This window comes from Peromyscus maniculatus, chromosome 4 (assembly GCF_049852395.1).
Source record: "Peromyscus maniculatus bairdii isolate BWxNUB_F1_BW_parent chromosome 4, HU_Pman_BW_mat_3.1, whole genome shotgun sequence".
NCBI lineage: Eukaryota > Metazoa > Chordata > Mammalia > Rodentia > Cricetidae > Peromyscus > Peromyscus maniculatus.
In genome coordinates this window covers 49,899,198-49,920,887 of record NC_134855.1, presented here as the reverse complement: position 1 = coordinate 49,920,887, position 21,690 = coordinate 49,899,198, and the positions used below count along the sequence as shown (strand labels likewise).

Sequence of the window (21,690 nt, the reverse complement as noted above, 5' to 3'; positions counted from 1 at the left end):
AAAGCCCACAAGGGACCTATGCAGGGAAAGTGTTCTCCTCAGAGAACAGGACTTTGACTTTGAAGGGAGTACTACACTCACTCAGGAGGACTGAGAAAGGGCCAGTGCCTGGCGGTGAATGTTGATAGAGACAGACGAGACAGGCAGGCAGGGTCCCTGGGAAACCATCTCTGGCCAAGACCTGGTCAGGGACCCCATGTGACCAGTGTGACTGCATTGCTTTTGGGTCTCTCTGCTGATTTCCAGTTTGTTTTCCCTCATCCTTCAAGTAAGTTTCCCCTTGGCTGTGTTATAGAGAAATAAGGCAGATAATTGTATTTTGTGAATAGTTAGGAAGGACAGACATATGGTTATTCTCATGAAGCATTCAAGTAAGAAAATCTGACCTAGAGGCGGGTTTGATGTGTCTACCCCACTCCTTTATCCGCACTAGCTCCTGGTTTCACCGTTATTTTCTTTTTCACTGAGAAAACTAAGGCCAGAGACGTGTAAGGACTTGCCTGAGCTCGTCCTGCTACTATCTGGAAGTGCTGAGATTTCAGTCTACTTCTAGATTACTCTAGTGTCTGCATCATAGGTCCGGTTACCACCACCACATCCCCCATGACCACCACATCCCCCACGACCACCACAGCTACCACAGCCTCCACCAAAGAACCATTCCCTCAGGGGTAAGATAAATGTGCTGGAGAAAGGGAGTCACAGAAGTCCACCCAGGAGACTAGAAACGGCTTGGAAACCTCATCAGAGATGGATTTCTCTGCTGGGAAATAGTTTTACAGGTGGAGGACTATGGGGAAGGTGCCAGATCCACTCAGCCAGTCCCCACGTTGGCAGAAGAACGCCTTGGGAAGAGTGCCAAGGAAGAAGGAAACATCACCAGAACTTGATCCAGGGGTCCTGGAAGATCCTGGAACTTGGAGGACCTCAAGAACCCCTTGAGGCACAGCCACTGCTACTGATGCCACCAGGCTATCCTCAGCCCAGAGGAAGGCAAGATCCACTGGTGCCCATTCTCCCTCTGGCCGGGAACTAGAGAAATGAGGGAAACATTTCCTTACATCAACGGTTAGGTTCCCCGGGAGAGGGGGAGAGAGCAACAGAGAGATGTCAGTGAGAACCAAAGCAAGACCAGTTGAGGGACAGGCAGCCAGGAACCCAAGCCTCTGTCAGAGTGAGGCAAGGACAAAGAAGAGACCTCAAGGGCCAGCCCTACAAGGTGGTCACAGCAGCCAGACTTGGGCAGAGCCTCAGCAAGCAGTACCCCAGCTCTCCCACCCGCTTGCTGGCCTATATCCTCCAGGCACATTTCCCGTTGGGTACAGAAGAGGAAAGCAGACGGGAAGCCAGTATGGCGCAGGGAATCCATTAATGATGGCTTGGTTTGGGGCCAAGCGCTGGCCTCCGCTTTGACCTGTAGCTAGAATGCACACGTCGCAAGGAGCCGGCTGGACAAGGGATGGGCCCTCTCTGATTAGACTGCGCACATTTCAACACATTCTCATGTGTTGATGGAAATTCCTGTGGGCACGAAAGAGTCCAAGCCAGGCTGTGAGCATGTGATCCTCAAAGGCAGGCAGGAAGGACAGATAAGGGCAGAAGCCTCCAGCATTTTCTTGGCTGTCTCCCCTGAAGGCTTCCCTCAGGATTAACTATAATTGGTTTTTGTTTGTTTTAGGGAAGGGCCTTCTCTTTCAGCTGCTTTTTTATTATGTTTCTATTACCAGTGAAAGGGGAAAACAGAGAGGAAAAAAATATTCCTTTTGGCATCTGAGCCAATTCAGAAATACTAATCAGGTGATGAAAAATAGGAATTTAGCTTCCATTACAAGGTGCACAATAACCCCCGAGTAGATATAATGAGGTCGATGAGGCCTTGTAATAGGCCTCACGAAAAATCATATTCAGACGCCTTTGAAAACAGGGTGATTCTTTTAGTCAAGTATTTGCTCACAGAAGGCTTTTGCAAGGCACAACATCTTAAGCCAAGAGACAAGAATAACAAGCTAGAATGAGGGCGCGGAGCTCAGAGCCGACGCTGGCAATCCAGGGCAGTAAAAAGTCACGGCAGTCACATCCAACAGGACCCAGAGATTTAATGAAGGCCTATGGTGTGCAGAGCAGTGTGAAAGGCTAAACTGGGGATTCGGAGGGAGAACAGTGCCCGATTTAAATGAGCTCTTGAGCTTTCTACTGGTTCACCAGTCAGCAAGTCCATCTGAGTCCACAAATAAATGCTACAGCCAGCGCCATGGCTTTCAAATCCCATCACTTTTCCTATTTCTGGTGAGCAAGAGCAAAGAACATTCAATCGCTTGGAGAAATGCTTTCTTAGTGAAAATGCTATAAAATGTTAATGCCTCCTGTTTTGATGTTTTGAAATAATGCAGCTCAGCCTGTGAAGTGTTTGCCTCATTCTCATCATTAAAACAATGTCACCATTCTGGTGCTGGACAGATGAAATCCAATTCAGGACTGAGACGCATAGGCAGATTCCATGGCTCTGAAATAACGAAGCTTTCCCATTGGTGAACTCATGGGAACACCATCTCTAGGCTCCTCTGGCTTCTGTCTGAGGCCCTTCTTCCTCTGAGACTTTCCTAGTTCAAAACTGGCCTACAGAGAAACGCTTCCAAGGAGCTTGGAAGGCTGAGTAAAACAAATATAACTTCTTTTGGGCACACCAGAGAACTGAGGCTGCGATCTACACTACCAGCCTGGGACCTGCAGGTATAGACAGGCATTCCCACCTGGGCTGAGGTCAGCTGACCTGTAGCAGACGCAGCACAGGGATAGGAGACCTTAAACCTGGCTCCTGCTGAACTGCTGGAGGCCAAATGTGGACCAGCTTTCATAGGGACCTCTGGTGGTGGGTAGAAGTCTTTGGTGGGTCCTGAGGCTTTGTGTTTTGCTTATTTTAACCCTTGCAGGCTCTCGTGGTTGTGGCTCAGGAAAGGAGGGATTGAGTATGTTGTGAAATACACTGAGAGCATTCTCCAAAGCAAAGGCCCGCTCCCCGGGAAGACTCTGTGGAGCCTGACCCCACCTGGAGGTGCAGACTTAGCATCCACCATGCTGCATCAACTGAGTGGGAGAGCAGGAGCTGAGGGACAGTTGTGGGGGTTCATGAAGTCTCCCCCCTAGTTGAGAAGCTATTGGCAACTGATTGGAGGGAGAACAAGCTCTCTTCAGGAACATAGCTCCAGAGAGGCTGCCCATACCCCTCCAGTAGATAGTCCTGCCCCTGCACATCCTGATGGTTCTAAATGGACTTGGTGGGGAGAGAAACGGGGAGGGGAGTTGGGAAAGAAAAGTAGTAGGGGGTGGAGGGGAGGTTGGGAGTGAGCAGGGGTAGATTTGATCAAAACACAATATATACGTGTATAAAATTCTCAATAAAGATAATTTTTAAAAGGAGGGTTCCAGACTCTAGAATCTGGAGGTTTAAGAAAAGTATATAAAACAAAAGCATCATCAACAAAAAAACAGTTGTGCAAGTCACAGGCTAGGGACACAGGCCACCTACCTACAGGGCTCTCACCATCCCGCTCACACCTCCCCAGAACCAACATAAAGACAGCAGAGCTGGTGGAAAGATTCTCGTTCTTTCTTTTATTTATTTACTTTTTTATGTGTATAAATGCCCACCTGTACATATGTCTATGTGTCATGTGTGTGCCTGGTGCCCCCAGAAGCCAGAAGAGGGCATTAGATTCCCCTGGAACTGGAATGACAGAGGCGGGTGAGCTGCCGTGCTTTGGTTTTGGGAAGCGAGCCCGGGTGCTCTGCAACAGCAGCCAGTGCTCTTAACCCTGTGATATCTCTCCAGCCCCTGATTCTAACTCCTCTTAAGGAGACTTTTGATCTCTAATACGATAGCAAACATCAAGAACCACCCATCTCCTAGACAGACAAGCAGAAAACTTCAGGCTAAAGACCTATGAGATGGTATGAATGAGAATGCCCCCATAGATTCACATGTTTAAATGCTTGGTCCCCCGTTAGTAGAACTGTTTGGGAAGGATTAGTAGGTGTGGCCTTCTTGGAGGAGGTGTGGCCTAGTTACGGTTTTTATTGATGCGGTGAAACACCACGACCAAAAAGCAAGTTGGAGAGGAAAGGGATTGTTTGGCTTACATGTCCACATTCCACATTGTTGTTTAATCACCAAAGGATGTCAGGACAGAATCAATCAATCAATCAATCTCTCTCTCTCTCTCTCTCTCTCTCTCTCTCTCTCTCTCTCTCTCTCCTGCCTATGGATCAGGATGCAAAGCTTTCAGCTACTGCTCTAGCACCATGCCCACCTGCTTCCCACCATGATGATCTTGGACTAACCTCTGAAACTGTAAGCAAGCCCCCCATTAAATGCTTTCTTTCATAAGAGTTGCTTGGCCATGGTGTCTCTTCACAGCAATAGAACAGTAGCTAAGATTGCCTATTTACCTCCATTCTTATTACAGATCCCATCATACCTGGCTTTCAATAATAAAAATCACAAGGCATGATAAACAAGAGAAACTTCAGTCTGAAGCACAAACCAAGAGCTGGAATAAAATGTAGATGTAACACAGATTTTTGAATGGCCAAACTGGACATTTAAAATAGTAATGTAAGTTAACTATGGAATATTAGTCTATTGATAGCACTAATCAAATTATATGCCAAATACAAAAAATGCATTGGGTAACATAAACCAGAGACATAGAAATGCTAAGAAAAAAAATCAAGCAAAACTCTACATATCAAACTCTAACAGGAAGAAGGACATTGACATTCTCAACAGTAGAATGTACACAAGCTCCAGAGAAAGGCTCAGTGATCCTGCACCCAGGTCATCAGACACCTTGCCAACCAAAATGCAAAGAGAAAAGGATACTGTCCCTGTGTCCAAACCCAGAATATCTAAGAATGCTAAGACAATTTCAAAGGTAAAACACACATGTGATTAAAAACGCACATGTACTTGCAATACTGCAAGAAAAAAGTAAAGAGAATAAATACTTTAGTGGTTCAGATTCTCTCAAAAATGAATGTCAGACACCAACCTATAGATCCGGGAAGCCCACAGAACACCAAGCTGAATAAATAAAAACAAACAAGAGGCAACAAAACAATCCTGGCCAGGTGCACATCAGATGCACACTCTAGGAAATCTAATACAGAGCAGGTGAGATGGCCCAGTGGAAAGTACTTGCTATGCGAGCTTGATGACCTGAGTTTGGTCCTCAGAACCCACGTAAAGGTGAAGGTGCCCTCTGACCTCCACACATACACCATGACATGTGTTCACCTCTAAGTACCCCCCCCTCACACACACACACACACACACACACCCACACACCCACACACACCTATACACACAATAACACACAGAGAGAGAAGGAAGGAAAATATCAGCTTTCTAAAACAAATAAATCCCAAAGGAATTAACTGGTTGTGGCCCTGCTCTGCAAGAAAGAAAATGTTTAGTTTGAGAATTACCAGTCAAACAGTTCCTTTGGGCCCAACAGTGTGTGTGTGTGTGTGTGTGTGTGTGTGTGTGTGTGTGTGTGTGTGTGTGTGCCATTTGTTTTGTCTTCTCTTTTCCTAAAAATCAGCTCAGATTTTTTTTTTTATAAAAGGTATCTCAATGTATTCCTATTAGATCTGCACTTCGAGTAAGATGAGATGAGATGTATGTCAATCAACCAACCACAATATTCCATAAATACCACTGTCCTGCCTTCTCTACCCCCACAATTGTAATTTTCATGGAAATCTAAGTTCTGTGAAAGATTACTAAAACCTCTTCCCTTCCATCTTACAAATCCAAGCCTTGGCCTCCACCACCCTGACTTCCATTCTGAGAAATCCTAACAACGAAGTTCAAATCTGGGAATAGTGTGCTCTGTACTCTCGGGAAACAGAGACCATGATTGAGATTCATATCAGTGTTCAGTGTGTTCATGGATGGATACTTATTAGTGGTAAGTCTAGGGACATTATTTGCCCCATTAAAGTCTCTAATTGAAATCTGGGTGTGGTAAGATATGGAAAGTTTTAGCATTTATTTGGCATTTTAAAATACACCAGGCACATAAAGTGAATATGGAAAAGACATGATTGAAGCTCTACCCACTCTGAATCCAGGCTCCAGGCTCCTGCTCAGTGTTTCCAAGGCTGCAAGTGATTTGCATAACATGTTTTAGAAAATCTAATTGTGCTGAAATGCTAATTATCACACACAAACTAATATGGAAATATATATGATCTCCCCTATTCTCCTACACAAATGATGTACACATTGGCCTCAATCTTGTGTTTATCACTTATGAAGAATCTTCAAGAATTTCCATATCAGAACATACAGAGTCATCTCATCTAGCTTTGCACTTCCATGCATTTTTTTTTCATAGCTGTGTGGCAGCCATTGCCCGGACATGGCATGATTTGCTGAACGATCTTCTATTGACGGACATTTAGCATTGCTCCCCTGAGTTCGGCGCACATATAATAAAAGATAAAGCCAATGAGAAATTATGGGATATTCTGTAATCTCTGTGCTCCTGAAAACCCAGCATTCTACAGTGAGGAAAAATGTAGTTTAAAAAAATGACACAGCAATAGTGATGACTGTATTACATGACTTTTTACAAGGAGAACAATACAGCTGTAGCAAACAGACTTGCAGCAAATCCTTCAGACATTTTACACAGACTTTGTTATAACAATTTTCCAAAATTCTACTTCACTGCACACTTTGAATGCAAAGAAAAGCAGAGACAAGACACTGGGAATGAGAGCACATGTTATTTTCCTGGTATTTTAGTGCATTTTTTTTCACAGCCCATGGAACATCTGCTAAAATATAGTGGATGGCCTTCGTGACTGAAATGTTCTCAAGATACTAGCTGTCGGGGCAGTCATGTAGAAGACTAGAAAAGGCCAGAATAAATTTGGCCCAAAATATAAGTATTTTAGGGTTGATTGGGAAATGGTCTTTTTAATTCATGAGTTATTACTAAGTACTACCTGTCAGTAGCACAAGACTACACAAGGAAACAAAACCATGGTGAGATTTTACCTATGAACTCAAGAATTACACAGTTCAATGCATTAGCCACCGGCCTTATGTAGGCATTTACGTTTATACTTATTAAAATGTAAAAATTCAGTCCCTAAACTGAAGTTCATGAGCTACATGCCAAGTGCCAGTATCAATGCCATAGATTTCTCTTGTTTAGAAACTGTGATGATGGCCTTAGAAGTCTGCATGTACCATCTTTCCATATTCCCCATCGTTCTCAAGTCTATAGCTAGAATACCCTACAAAAAACCATGGATCAGGTGATGTTACTCTGAGAAACCCAATGCTCCGAGCTCCTCTTCCTACTCATAGTGCGAGCTGAGCTCTCTAGTAGGAGTCGTCTAGCTCCTGGCCGCTCTCGGGTCTCCTGTGGTCTCTAGTCTCTCCTGTCCTGCCACTTCCCACTCTTCCTTCTATCTAGACGCTGTTCCAAGATGGCCACTGGCTCACACCCCATTCAAGCCTTTGTTTAAACACACCTTGCCGGAGAGGATACTCTGCCCATCCTGGAGGATATAGTGTGCCCATCCCTGCGGAAATCAGCATTCTGTTCCTCTTGCTATACAGCACCTTACACTTTTGACACAAGGCTTATCATGTCCTGTCTGGGCTCTCCACTGAAACACTTGCTTTGTAAACATCATCCTGCTTACCCTTTTGTCCCCCAACTCTTGGCATACAGAACTACTCGATAAGTCATTATTGATGAATGGACAGTCTTCTTCATTAATGAATTAAAGTAGACTTCATTCATTCCTGACCAAAAACTGGTCACAAAAAGAGTGACCAAAAAGGCAATTTACATGTTCCGGTATGTGAAGGAATGTTGGGAGGAAAATTGCAGCTGTTTCCACTGAGCTGATTGGTCAGAATCTTATGGGGGGTGGGGGGTGGGGGGACTTAAGTTAATGCTTTGCAAAGCACACAGGAATCTCATTATAGTGCAGATTTTGGCTTTGCTGATCTGGGGTATGATCTGAAATTCTCTACTTCTGCCTAAAGGGATTGAAACCACTGGTATGTGGATATCAGTGTGAGCACTGGAGAATTCAGTGAGCACCAATTGCAATCTGCACACCTGTAACACACTTCTTCACTAGGATGCATGTGTCCTGAAGGTTGGGCCAAGGTAACATAATCACGAGGTTATCACACTAGCCATATTTAAACTACCTAAATAAACTTAGATGGCTCCTTCAAAGGAATCATTTCCCAACCATTTTTTTTTTGGTTGTTTGTTTTGGGTACTCAAATACTTTATATGAAAACCAAATACTTGGCCGGGCGTTGGTGGCGCACGCCTTTAATCCCAGCACTCGGGAGGCAGAGCCAGGCGGATCTCTGTGAGTTCGAGGCCAGCCTGGGCTACCAAGTGAGCTCCAGGAAAGGCGCAAAGCTACACAGAGAAACCCTGTCTCGAAAAACCCAAAAAAAAAAAAAAAAAAAGAAAGAAAACCAAATACTAGTAATTTAGTAAAGAAAATATATGCTTATTTTGGGTATTAATATTCACAAATAAAGGGCTTTATAATTTCTAAATTACAAATAACTAATTTCAACTCAAATCATTGTGTAAACATAAGGATTCCAAGAATAGTTAAAACACAACCTAATCTTTACCTTACCATCTGTGCTGGCTAGTTTACGTTAACCTGACACAAGCTATAGTCTTCTGAGGGGAGAGAGCTTCAATTGAACAAAAATGCCTCTATAAGACTGAGCTGTAGGCAAGTCTGTAAATCATTTCGTTAACTAGTGATGGATAGGAGAGGGCCCAGCCCATGGTGAGCGGTACCGCCCTGGGCAGGTGGTCCTGAGTTCTATAGGAAAGCAGGCTGAGCAAGCCATGAGGAGGAACCCAGTAATCAGTACTCCTCCATGGCCTCTGCATCAGCTCTGGCCTCAAGGTTCCAATCCAGTTTCAGTTCCAAATAAACCCTTTCCACTCCAAGTTGCTCTACTTCATGGTGTTTCACCACAATAATAGTAACTCTAACTACAACAACATCCTAAAGGAAGACAGAAAAAAAATCACACCCCGTATTCATAAAACCAGTATTTGAAAATGGAGGGAAACATTTACAAAGTGAATCTAAATTTTCATATTATATAGTACTCCCAAAATTTGGGGGTAGACAGGTTATAGTCATAGTCTAGCTAGTTAAGGTAGGGTGGAGATGTATTCATAGATAACAAAAAATATCAGGATCTCTAAAAGGGCCACAGAGAGACAGACTGAGGGATGATAGAGCCAAAGGCAAGGCCTAACTACAGCCCTTGACTGAGTCTGTCCCAGAGCAGACAGTGGACTCTGAAAAGCTGCTACACTCCTGCTGAAGAAAATGGATTGTGCCAAGGATGACAAGAGCCTGGGCCGCACCCTGGAGCCTGAATTGTTATCAGCGAGGCTGAAATTCTCAAGTTAGCATTCCCTCCCCAGCAGCAGAGCAGGAGGAGTGATTACCAACCTGTAGGTTCAAAAACTCAGTAGAGTGAACAGAGTTACCAATACCACAAACAGGGACATGTGTACAATATGTAACCAAGATGGCAGCCATCTTAGATCCCCTCAAAGAAAGTTAAAATTCACAGCTTACGAAATTTTGGAAATATCTTCATAAACCCCCTGGGCATAGACTAGTCCTTAAAATCATGCAAGATAATGATACACAATAACACCCTATATATAACAACATATGATGATATCATAGTCTGTCATTTTAATTTGACTCCAAATGTGAAAATGTCAACTTCATGCATATTTTAGAACATCAGCAGAGCTGTGCTAAGCTTAACTCAGAAGAATTCAAAGAGGACTATTCTGGTAAATGATGCTAAGCTTGGGTTATAATCCTAGGTTTGGGTAACAAAATTCTTAAAAATATAAAATTGGTCCGACTGGGACACGCAATGAAATGACATGAGAAGCTACAGAAATTAAACTAGCTATAGGTGATTTTTCTCATCCTTGGTGCCTCGAAGTTTTATAATCAATGAACTAGATGAGAGAGTTGAGAGAACCATTGGAGAAAAGGGCATGCATTCCTGTTCTTTTGTTTGTTTGTTCATTCTGTGGGCTCTCTGCTTCCCCCCACCCCCACTAGCTAAGTCTGCCCTGAGGACCCCTTTGTATCTCCCCAAGTTCTGCTCCTGCGCACACTTCGTTGCTTGCACCATAGTTATTTATGTGTTTATTTTGTTAAATACTAAATGAATTCCTTAAAATCAAAACCCATGTCTTTGTTATCTTGGAGTCCCCATGGCTCTGTATGTGGATTATTCATTAAATATTTACTGGAATAACATGGAGAAATCTCTGAGGAGCTTTTGAACCTGACAGAGGAATGAAAAGAAAGGAAGAATTTTCCTCCTTTCACGCCTGACATTCCAGTGCCACTTTTCATAGTCGGATAAGGAGAGCCCAAGTCTACTGGATGATGGTGACTGACCCTGACTGACTTTGTTCCTGCTTCTTTCCTAGACAAAATTCTCTCCAGTCAAATCTGCAGCAAAGTATTATACACTGGGAATAAGAAACATTGTTTCAAGGTAAAACCTTTGTATTCCCTTTAGATGGAAGAAAAGTCTAGAAAATAGATAGTCCTCGAGCCTAGAAGCTACCCTTTTTCGTCATCTTTTGCTTATGTTTTCCTTGGATAAAAACAAGATCTGTTTTGAGTTTTCACTGTTTTGCTGAAGTTTTTTGAGGGGAAAGTTTCAAGACCATCATAAAAATGACACTTTAAGATGCAACATCCGAAATTCTGCTTATAATTTCATGGATTAACAGACTTCTGGAAGTCCATACACAGACCCTAAACCTGAACAAACATATTTTTAACTCTCCAGAAACCGACTGTTAAATAAAGACCCAACAGAAATGGACAGATACATTCACTAAAAGCCATAAACCAAGATGTTCAGGCAATGCTCTTCACAGCAGCCCACTGCCCGCAGAAGATGTGACATGTCCCCACACTGGAATGCTAAAACAGTTTACAGCTGCACACCCATGCAGCCTAAATCCCACACACAATGCTCAGTGGAAGAGTGGATATGAGGCAAGTGACAGATGGTTTTCATTGATACAAATCACTGGTCTCTCAGAAGACAGGGCAGCAGGGAGATGCTGGGAGGAAACGGGATGGGCTGGGCTTCAGCAGTTACAACTCTGTTCTGCTTCCCGTTCTGGACAGTGTTAACATGAAAAAAAAATTTTTTTGAAATGGTATTGACCTAACTGATGTGCGTGCTCTCTTTCTATGAATATGTTATGTTTCAATAAGGAGTTTAGAAGAAAAAGTCTGCCTTACAACAAGAAATCAACTTCATCTCCGCATAAAAACAAGTTCGGAAAGTATGTACTTAGCACCCGTAATACAGGTAAGAGACACTCTAAAGGAGACGTTAGGGTTTTAGATTTCATACACAGCAGTCCCTGTGACCCTGAGGGTAACAGCTCGTCTACAGAGTGGCCAGCAGTAGTCTGGGACTCAATTTTCCTTTGAAGAGTAGCTTGAAGGAGAAGAGAGTGCATCCATGCTTCCATCCATGAAAAGCATCCTTCTCTATGATACCACCAGCAAGCTCCAGGGAAGGTGGTACAGGACACTAGACTAGAGACTGAGCCTAGCAGAACACACAGCATTTTCAGAAATATTTTTTCACGTGTTGCTTCTGGAGGCAGTTAAAAGTGCTCATTGCAGATGTCAAGTACCTCTTGCTGAAGACACAAATACTACTCTCAAGGACATGAAAAATGAAGCAAAGGGTCAAAAGTCAGCCCGCAACTGAATGTTCTACAACTTTATGGTTTCACTGGCTATATCTGGCTAAACATACATTTTCTAGTGGACCACAGTGTTATTTTATTCATTCATGTATTTCTTTGCAAATAGCATCTGACCGCATTCTTCCCAGATTCACATTTAAGAAACCCAGTGATTTGACTCTTGAAAGAGAGACAAATTTTTGTCCTCAGGCTTCTGAAGACAAAAGTGGAATCTGCCATAAGTCTTCAGATAACATACTATATTTGAAATAAATGGGCCACATTTAATGTTATGTACTGTGGAAACTCTGCGGTGTGTTCTCTAGTAAGTTATGAGCAGGATGAAAATGCACTCACAGTTATAGTGATCATTCTGTACCTGTCACCACTTAGTGGCACTGATAAAATACACATGGGGCTTCCCAAGGTCAGAGGGCTGTGCAAAATATGATTATTCTTTTAGGATATGGATAGAGATCCTTTCAACTAGGCATGGGATTTGCTCTATTTTCTAGCAAGGTGTAATTATACTGTACATTAAAACACAGAATTCTTTCTTATATAACACTAAATCATAAGCAATATCACGTAGTATTGTTGATTCTTTTTAATGAGAAATTTTATTAATTGCATATGGGATAATTTAATAATTCTCTTGCCAGTGTACCTTAAACTTACATCTAGCTGAGCTCTATTTCATACACACAAGTCTCTAAAAGAGACAGGTTTGTGCTGGGGACGTGGAAAGGGAGGGTGACAGCTGGCCTGGCACTTAAGGAAGCCTTCCTGAAGTGGGTGGGGCTCCAGCCACCTTTGTTGTGAACAGGTTTTGATGGGCCCAAAGGAAGCAGAATGGAGTTATGGCTTGAAACCAAAGTCACACAGGTAGGAGCTGAGGACATCAGGAGTTCCCAGGTGGGGCTGATGCAGCGATGGGGTGGGACGAGGGGGGAGAAAGCTCTCGAAGACAGGATACACGAAGACACAGTAGATGTCAGTGCTGATGAGGGACACTAGAAGGTTGGGTTGTGAATTACAGTAGAAGCTTACGCTTAAGTTTTAGATTTTTCTATTATAAAATGATGCATGTTCATTGGAAAGTATAAAATATCTTAATCATACAAAGCAAAATATGATTATTACTTTAGGATCTGAATATTAATCTTTCTATCTATATATGATACAGTTTGCTGTATTTTTAAATGAGGCATAACCACTCTAAATAAAATTTTATATTTCTCCTTTTTTTTTTGGTTTGTTTTTCGAGACAGGGTTTCTCTGTGTAGCTTTGCGCCTTTCCTGGAACTCACTCTGTAGCCCAGGCTGGCCTCGAACTCACAGAGATCCGCCTGCCTCTGCCTCCAGAGTGCTGGGATTAAAGGCGTGCACCACCACCACCACCTGGCTATTTCTCCCTTTTTACATAGCAATAAGTCATAAAAATTTCATCTATTTCTCTAAATTCTTTTTAATGAGAAATTTTATTAAATATATATGGAATAATTGAATGGTTTTCGTGTCATTGTACTTTTAAGTTGCTTTTTAACAATTTGATACTATAAACATGCTATAAGTTTAGGCCGAAAGTTCCCATCACCCACTCTCGGGGGGCTACCCCTCAGAATCGGTGTTTAGACGTCCACGAACGCCATGGGTTCAGGTTCTGAGACACTGGCAAATTGGGATGCTTTCACAGACGCCAACTTCAGATGGGCTGTTTCTTGTGGATGGACTCTTAGATAAGTGGTCTAGCTTTGGCTTCTTAAATCGAGTCCTTCATTAATATTCATTAATATTCATAGGAACAAATTAGTCAATTAAGACAGAGATTTCCAGCAGGTAAACACAAATACATTCCCTAGCATGTCAATGCACCCTATCTGAAATGCCGTCAGCTATTATTTTAATAGCCTTATAACTCCCAACTGGGAAAGGTAAAACAATTACTAAAAAAGAAATGAGACTCTTTGCCCTATACTTTGAGTTGAAAATAATGCACTCCATTGACTTTTGTACAGTCCTCTTCGTGGACCTGTATTTATCTGTATTGATTGTAAATTCTCAAAGAGGTTTTTTTTTGTTTTTGTTTTTTTTTTCCCCCTGCCTAGAACAATCCAGCGAGCCAAAGGTACAATAAACACAACCTGGGGACAAACAGGAGAACACACAAACAACTGTGATAACCTGGGGACAAAGACAGGGCACACAAACAGATGACTGATAACCTTTAAGAGTCTGGAAGCTGAGAGCGGCGTACATTTGATCCATGTTATACAAAATTCCAGGAATAGTAAAGGCCTATTACTGTTTTCAAGAAACCTTTTAAACCTTTACAAAGCTCATCAAAACAGAAATGATCAAAGCCCTAAAAGCATACCATATAAAATATGAAAGCAGGCTGGGACAGCAGCGCACTGTGTAAAACACCAACTCCATTTCCAAACTGACTCATAAACCAGGTCGGTGCCCTGCACACGGCCTCCGGTGCTTTTCTTCTTAGCCATCAGGCTGCACCAGACAGACAATGGTTTCGATCACATACGCCATCTGAGTACTTCCAAGGCCAAAGAAATAAGGACTCAGATGCATTGGACTCTTAAAATTATTATTCTCCATATATTTTTCTTCCTTCCTCCTTCCATATTTTTCTAGTTTCTTGTAGTGTGCATTAAAGAGAAAAAAAATCTCCCAAATTTAAAGCCCTGTTATTACTGGAGAAATAATAAGCTAAGAGAGGCCTAAGCATACTTCAGAAACAAAGCTGTTTCGACCTCACTGTTGCAGGGTGTTTTTTTTAATCCAAAGTCATTTGAAAGACTTCAGAAACACTTGAAACATTTGCCAGTACAATGAGAAGGAATCAAATGTTATTATGTTCTTTTATTGACTAGAAACTTGAACTCTGTGGACATGATAGTCACAGATTTTCACAGCCTCTCGAGTGGGATGTGTTAATTGCCACAGGCCTTGATTAAAGCCTTCGGGTGGACTGGGGTTAAGCACTGTCGGAGTTGGTGAGGGACGGGCTCTTTTACCAGACCACATTCCCTCCCTTACCCAAAGCCTCGGGTGCTGCGCGGAGTTTTATAGCCGTGAAACCAGAATGGGAAGGCAGTCACGATCTGCTGGGTGACACCCGGCTCTCTGGGCACTGCTGCCCCAGGGTTCTGAGCCTTGCCATCTTGTCTCGTTTCTCACTCCGTCTAACTCTGGGAACACTACAAACCTACGTTTTGTGCAGCTTAAAATTTTTTAAATGGTAGGCTTCATTTTAAAGCAAATCTCTGCCAAATAAAGACTCCACTATTCATACACCATTGTCTTACCACTTACACCTAAAATGATTGCCAGGAACCGAATGAGTTTCATTCTTTTCCATGGTGTGGTTCCCTCCAGAAGGCAAGGTGGCCGCAGGAGAATACTTCACCAGCACAGGAAGGAAGGGGAGGGGAGCGGGCTCAGATGTTCACACATTTCCTCTAGCAGGGAGGGAACCCTCTCTGTGTGATTTCATCTTTTATGAAATGTTCTTACTTCAAAACTTTGCAAGTCAAATGCCTCCGGCGATTTATGGTGCCTGAAAACACCATAAATAACTGTTTTTGGTTTTCTCATTATTTGGCAATATCATTTCTGTTTTCACTCAAGCAGCCATTTTGAGAGGCATTTCTCTCCGGTTACCGTTAGGACTGTGAACCTGTGATGCCACCACATTGTTGAAGGAGTGTGTGGGCATCTTGCCGAGGATACCTAGCAGAGGAAACGCCAAGACACGCAGTTCCCAGAAGAACTGTTTCCAGGCACGGGCCAGCACGTGGGGTCTTTTCCCAACCACACACACAACTATTCTCAGGTTATAAAAGCAGACGTGCGCACAAAGACTGGGGTGAAACCCAAGCTCTTCCGTCTTCCTGTCTGATGCAGGGTGGCTGGAGAAGGGAAACCATTCCATTCTTTACAGCTCACCAGAAAGAACCCTTACAAGCAAAGCAAAATAATGGAAGTAAGGGATGGAGAAGGAGAAGGCATAAAGTCTGTGGATTTACCCAGAAGATGCTACTCAGGATTCCGGAGAGTGCAAGAACAATTATTTATTAATTTCTAGATGCTAGTACTTCAAGCCAATAACTGAACACCAATCGCAATACTTGGATGAAGGGACTCTCATTAGTCCCATTTCACAGATGAAGAAACCAAGGCAAAGGAAGGCCAAGTCCCCTTCAATCACCCTTCTGGTGTTTGGGTTACTTACGCCGCCTTCCTGTATCAGCTTAGAGTTCTCAATAGCAGCAACACATCCAGAACCCAGACACTTGTTTCTTTCTTTCCTTTCCTTTCTCTTCCTTCCTTCCTTCCTTCCTTCCTTCCTTCCTTCCTTCCTTCCTTCCTTCCTTCTTTCTTTCTTTCCTTTCCTTTTTCTTCCTTTCTTCCTTCCTTCCTCTCTTTCTTTTTCTTTCTTTCTTTCTTTCTTTCTTTCTTTCTTTCTTTCTTTCTTTCTTTCTTTCTTTCTTTCTTTCTTTCTTTCGGTTTTTCTCGAGACAGGGATTCTCTGTGTAGTTTTGGAGCCTGTCCTGGATCTCGCTCTGTAAACCAGGCTGGCCTCGAACTCAGAGAGAGAGATCCACCTGCCTCTGCCTCCTGAGTGCTGAGTGCTGGGATTAAAGGTGTGTGCCACCGCCACCTGGCTCCAGACACTCATTTCTAATAGCATCTTTGAGTGAAAGGAAAAAATCCAAGAGTACATAGTGAGATATAAAGACACTGAATTAATAAGTCATCATGGAAAAGAGACAAATCTCCCATGAGAAGGAATTCTAAATACTCATGCTGCTATTGTGCCATCAAGGCCTGAGGACACAGCTCATGTTTTGTTTTTTTTAAAAGCACACCATGGGTTGTGCACAGTGATACCTTTCTGCAATTGTATGGGGGGGGGCAGGTAGGGACAGTGACCTCATAGAAGAGAAACTTGGCAATTATACCTTAACCTGGTAAGCAAGGTCAACAGCAATAGTGGTTGGTCATCCTGACAGGACATATTTTTATATGATTGGATAAAAATGGTCCACCTCTGTGTTTCCTTCCTGGAGCCCAGAACATGAGTCTACTTTGAGAAAAAGACCAGATGAATCCCAATTGGGGGGAATATGCTATAAAATGGCTGACAGCACCCTATGAAACAGTCAAAAGTCATCAAAACAAGTCTAAGGAACAGCAAAGGTTGCCCAAAGAGGTGACAGCTAAGTGCAGCATGCTATCTTAGATGGGCTCCTGGAAAAGAGACGGACATTCAGTAAACATGAAGGGAAGCTGGGTAGACCGTGGGCTGGAGGACCACAGTCCACGCTAGCATTCTCAAATGATCTGAAGGAAGAACGTTCCGTCCCAGGAAACCCCCCTTAGGGATGAGGAGGAAGTAAAGGCACTCTCGGGGAAGGACAGCATGGGAGACCCTGCCGACAGCACACCTTCCAAAAGTTCTAGATGAAGTTCTCAGACAGACAGAGTGACACCAGAAACTAAAGCCATCAGGGACAAAGAAAGAACCGCAGTAAAGTCACCAAAAGTCACTCTAGAAATGGGGAGGCGATAGTGTAAAAACTAACTTTGACGATACATAGATAAAATGTAAAAGTGTTAAAAAAAAATGTTAACCACAGAGGAAATTCTTCCTGCTGTATGGTTCAGTCAATATAAACTACTTTAAAGGTCTTTCTAAAAGCTTAATTGAAAAAGATGGGTAAGAAACTATATATAGCGTGAAATATATATCTGTGCGTGCATAGATGTGTGGCATGTGTGTGTGTGGCACATATGTGGTATGTGTGCAAGTGTGTGAGGCTATGCACACCCATGTGGTGGCCAGGGAGAGCTGGTGTTCTGCTCCATCCCTGTGATCCCTTGACCCAGGATATCTCACTTAACCTGGAGCTGGGCTGGCAGCCAGGAAGTTTCAACCATCCTCCAGTCTCCACCTTCTACAGCACTGAGGTTACATGTGTGTATGGTCCCACTCAGCTGCTGCTGCTGCTGCTTTTTTGTTTTGTTTTTTTCAAGACAGGGTTTCTCTGTGTAGCTTTGGAGCCTGTCCTGGAACTCACCCTGTAGACCAGGCTGGCCTCAAACTCACAGAGATCTGCCTGTCTCTGCCTCCCGAGTGCTGGGATTAAAGGCGTGCGCCACCACCATCACCCTGCGGTCACACTCAGCTTCTTATGTGAGTCCTGGAGATTTGAACTCAAGTCCTCATGCTTGTGTGCAAAGTGCTGAGCCATCGCCCCAGCGCTCTCTCTCTCTCTCTCTCTCTCTCTCTCTCTCTCTCTCTCTCTCTCTCTCTCTCTCTCTCTCTCTTTCTGTGTGTGTGTGTGTGTGTGTGTGTGTGTGTGTGTGTGTGTGTGTGTGTGTGTGTGTGTGGTGTACTAGGTGGTGGCATTCATAGGCGTTTGTAAAAATAGTTTTGGGTTTCCCAATAAGCAACAGAAACTGTCACATTGATGGTCAGGAAAACATTATATTGCAAAACCCTCGTCTTGCTACACTTCACTTTAGGCTCTTGGCAGAAACATTTCCTTTAGGCACAGACTCCAGACTCCAGTGGCTTCCTCTGAATGGAAATTTGGCTCCCAGACTTCAACGACTTAAAATCAAATAGATAAAAAAGAATTCCTCGAATATTCTACAAAAAGTGGGACAGCTTATGCACTACACTGTTTCAGCATCCAGCTTGCTCAAAAGACTTAACAAGATCAGCCCTCTTCAGCTCTGCATCCCACATGTTCAGCAGACAGCAGGGAAGACATGGTGATTCTGATTGTGTGGAACGCATGGGATTTCTAAGCACAAAGCTTTCTGCAATCAAGGCCATTACAAAATGTCATGACAACATTATTCTCCCTAGTGCTTCTGTCCCATTTCTCCATAAGCAAGGAAAGAAGACTGCCCACAAATGAGATATTGATTGCATTATGATGTTCTGAGTACCTCAGACCGAGAGGACCGGAATCGTAGCTGGCAGCTGCGTGCGCATTGTCGGGAATAAGAGACGGGCAACGATTATTTCTCCGCTTTTCCCCTTTCCTATCTCCAGAGCAGAAACCACAGTAGAACTGTACTCACATTAGTTGGCTCAGAGTTTTGGCAGAGAGGGTCACATGACCCACCCTAACTCAATCAAGGTGCTTGCATAAGATTTCCTCATAGTAGATGCTAGTGAATAACCAGGAACTCATGGGGACGCTATGTCCAAGACTTCCAAAGCAGCAGGAAGCAGAGCGCTGAGCTCCTGCTAGCCCAAGGCCAGCTCCTATGCTTGCAGACCCGGCAGACAGCGTCAGCTTCTACTCTTGATCGCAAAAGGTGGCTTTGTGTGGACTTCTGTCGCCCGTCCCTGCAAAGTCTGAGCTATAGAGTGTAGAAGTTTTGTAGCTGCAGGCTGGTGTCATGTGTTGAGAGGTGATTAACCAAACGTTCTTCAGAGGTCCTCAGTTTGCAGGGGGGGGGGCATGTGGTGGACATCTGGCTCTTTGGCATGTTTCTACTCTATTGTCCCTGGATATAATTGTGTGTTCACCTGTCTCTCTTTCCCTCATCTGTAAAGTCAGGAGTTTAGTTTACTGCACTTTGAGGCCCCAGACCAAAGCACAGAGCCTGTACAGCATACAGTAGGTGCTTATTAAATGCTAGTTGATTTCAAAATAAACTATGGTCATTTTTCTTACGATTCCAGCATTACCTCACTCCTTGAAACTTTATTAATTGGAAATGTGTAAGCAGGCTAGAAAATTAATTTATTCAAGAAAAAAATGGTTCTTAACTCATGTAGTAGAGTAAGAGACTGTAAAGAGAATGAGGAAACTAATTAAGAAAATAAATTGTTTCAAGCAGGCCATAACCATTTAGTATCACCAATTCGTATAGAAATAATTTGTGGGCTCTGTTTCAAATAATAGTCCTCTACCTATTCATTAAATAAGGTCCCTGAGGATGTTTATTAAGTAACACTTTGTTAGGCTGGTTCATTTATTATTTGCACTTGAAATATTCCATAAGTCAGCCCTTTATTAATGGGAAAGGTAACACCGGCAGTTATACATGGTTTAACTCACAAATATAAATTCTCTTAAAATCTACAAAAATATAATAACAAGTGAAACAAACCTAATAAACTTCTGGCTGTTTTGTGTCTTATCCATTATTTAACTTCTTTAAGATACATTTCATTCCATTCATTTGCTGAGCAAATGCTTTGGGGTATAAATGCCTAGCATCTAACTTACCATGATCAAACATTTACTGCCGTTAACTAGTGATTGGACCTAGGTAGGGCACTAAAGTCTAAATCACCCCGCATTCCTGATACTGCCCTGAACCGTGACCTTGAACCTGGGTCCTGAAACCCATTTTCACCTCAGCCTTCCCTTCTTCAGTCAATGACAACTGCAGCCTTCCACCCATTCAAGCCAAAAGCCTGCGAGGCATTCCTACAGCTCCTTCCCTGACCTCAAGTTTCATTCACCAAATAATCCTCCAGAATCAGTCTCTAAATCCACCCGGATGCAATGCCGTGCCAGCCACCTCTGCTGCAGCTGCAGACTCCTCACCTCTGGCTCCCTATAAGCACCGCTCTGATTTCCCAGGAGTCAAAGAACTTAGTCATGCTATTTAAATCATTCCCATCCCACCTGCTTAGTTATGTAATGGCGTTTCCTCAGTTCTTACAAGGATAAAAACCAAAAATCGAGCCAACAACAACAACAAAAACAAACAAACAAAAAACTGATACCAAGCACAGTTTCATACAAATATCTGAACTCTTTCATTTTGAGACAGTGCCTCATGTGGTCCAGGGCAGCCTTGAACTTGCTGTTTAACAGAAGGTGACTGAACTCCTGATCTTCCTGCCTCCACCACTTCAGTACTAGGATTACAGGTGTACGCCACCATGCTGGGATCCTAATTCATTTCTTAGTAAATACCTCCAAGTCCCTCAGGAATGAATTTCCAATAACAATGTATCTTAATGTTTAATAATAATAATAATAATGTATAAAATATTTACTCTGTGTCTATAGCTGTGCGGAGCTACTGATGACCATTAATCCAGTCAAGAAGAAAAATTGCAATAAAAACATTTGGCCATCAGAAAATTTAAAACACCAAGACTTAAGTTTCCGTGCCTGCTTGGAGATGCTGTGTGCAAGAGGGTCGTCCAGGAGACTTCCAGCTATAACACACAGCACAACCTGGAGCTTCTAGGTTTCCCCAGGACAACTAACACCTGGACAGTTCAGAGGCATGAAAAACAAACTTCTGGTTTAGAGCCGACGCTGTTACCACTGTGTTCAACCACTCAGCCTACGTGTTAACACGGGTACAAATATACCATCATCCAGCCTCGGATACAACCACATTACAGTAAGGTCACGTTCTCAGAATGTGACTTAAGAAGAAAAAGAAACAACATTGTCATCGTAAAGAATTCTCCCAGTATTTTTTAAACGGTAGCAGGTCACATCTCATAATGCTTAGCTCAGGTAGAACACAGTTAATTAAGTATTCTATAAAGACCCACTGATCAACAGACTTGATTCTCGGGAGGCAGTGCATGTCTGACTTACGGGATTGGAGCTCCATGTCTTTCTATGGACTCTCAGCCTAGGCTGCATTCAGCAAAGTCAAACATCACTAACATGATAGAATAGAACTGTATCCATTCACATATGGACTGATGGATGGACAGATATTTAGTCAGTTTGCATTAATTTGAATGTTCTAGGAATCTTAGAAAAAAACATTTACTATTAATATTTTCACTCAAACATCTTGTTCTGTATGACTCAAACTTCAAGGT

At 43.0% G+C, this 21,690-nt stretch overlaps 1 protein-coding gene across 14 annotated transcripts in view; it reads right to left on the bottom strand.

Annotated features, from left to right (window-relative positions):
* The window catches only part of Rapgef4 (Rap guanine nucleotide exchange factor 4), a 286,523-nt gene that overhangs the window by 85,995 nt on the left and 178,838 nt on the right, over positions 1–21,690 (bottom strand). The gene's annotated exons all lie outside the window — the stretch shown is intronic.